Below are 1,640 nucleotides of genomic sequence, written 5' to 3'. Positions count from 1 at the left end.
ACACTGGTCTGCTGGCTGCATTGATTTGTTGAGCCCCTGATTTTTGGTGTAAAACTAGACTAAACAGGAATCCAGTTCCTCATCAGCTGTGACCTTCATTCAGCAAGACATTTTGCTCACCATAATCCCTGCACTCAGGAGGCTGAGGCAGGAAGATCATGAGTTTGAAGCCAACCTTGGTCACAAAGGGAGACCCTATCTCAAAAACATGAGCCAGGTGTAGTGATGCCTGCCTGTACTCTACCCACGCCCTTGGGACAAAGGGTCATGGAAATCCTGGTCTGTGCAGCCGGTTCCAGGCCAGCCAGGTTGTAGAGCAAGACCCTGCCTCAACAAAACAAAGCAAAGCAGAGAAGGACCACTTAGTTCAGACTCCAAAGGGAAAAATGCAGAAAATTGTATTTGTTGGTCCCTTAGACCAGTCTGACTTGATTAAGTGTGGCTTTGTAGCTCACATGAAACTATTAACTTATGTTGAAATAGTGCAGACCAAGCGAAAGGTGTAGCTCACTGGGGAGTCCTTGCTAGCGTAGATGATGCCCTGGGCTTGATGCTCAGCAACACCACCCCCAAATAGTAATGCTGGTTGGCTGACTAATGTAGTTAATTGAGTTACCAAAGCCTTAAGCTGGAGGATTGCATCACCGGAGTCTGAGAGTGTTGCAGGACCACCGTGCAGAAAGCAGCCTGTCTCTGAAGACTGCAGACCAGAGCTTTGCCTTCCATTCTCACGTAGACTCTGGTCTGCCTAGCATCCCAGGACCCCAGAAAATGGCCTGCTTCACTCTCAGAACCACACATCTTTCAGACACGTTCCAAGTACTTCACTTCTTACAGGACCCATCTGTCCTCCCTGGCCACGGAGACAAATCCAGGGGAAAGGAATGTAAGTCCTGGCTCAGCCAGTCAGCACACCATATCGTTACCCACATTGTGTGTATGTGTGCACGCATGTGCGTGCCTGTGGTGCACGTGTGTATGGGTACATGTATGTTGAGGCTGGAGGTCATTGCCAGGTGTCTCTCTTTATCACTTTATTTTTTGAGACAGGATCTCTCACTGAACCTGGAGCTCACTGGCTGGCCGGCAACTTACAGTGAGTGCTAGGATTACAGGCTTGTAATTACCTGGCTCCCCACCTTCCCCCAGTGTGGGTCCTGGGGACTGAACTCGGCTTTTGTGGCAAACACTTTACTAACTGAGTCATTTCCTCAGCCCTGTTACCTGCATTTTACAGGTGAGAGAAACTGACCCGGAGTTTGATTTTTCCCAAGACTGTGTAGAAAAAGCCAGTCAAAGCCAAGGCTACCTACCCAGCTTTAGAATTCACACTCTAAATCTATTCCTACAGACTCCTCAATTTACCAGGTTATATTCTGATTTTTAAGAATCCCTTAAGCTGGTTGGAGAGATGGCTCATGGGTAAAGTGTTTGGTGTATAAACATGAAGACCTGAGTTTAAATGATCAGAACCCATGTGCGTGGTTTGAATAAAAATAGTCCCCATTGTCAGGTGGTGGCGGCCTTTAGTCTAAGCACTAGGGAGGCAGAGGCAAGTGGATCTTTGAATTTAAGACCAGCCTGGTCAGCTGGGCGGTGGGGGCGCACGCCTTTAATCCCAGCACTTGGAAGGCAGAGGC

This window comes from Microtus oregoni, unplaced genomic scaffold, assembly GCF_018167655.1.
Source record: "Microtus oregoni isolate MIOR12 unplaced genomic scaffold, Mior012 000062F_ref0000492, whole genome shotgun sequence".
Classification (NCBI taxonomy): Eukaryota; Metazoa; Chordata; class Mammalia; order Rodentia; family Cricetidae; genus Microtus; species Microtus oregoni.
This window is presented reverse-complemented; position numbering follows the sequence as displayed.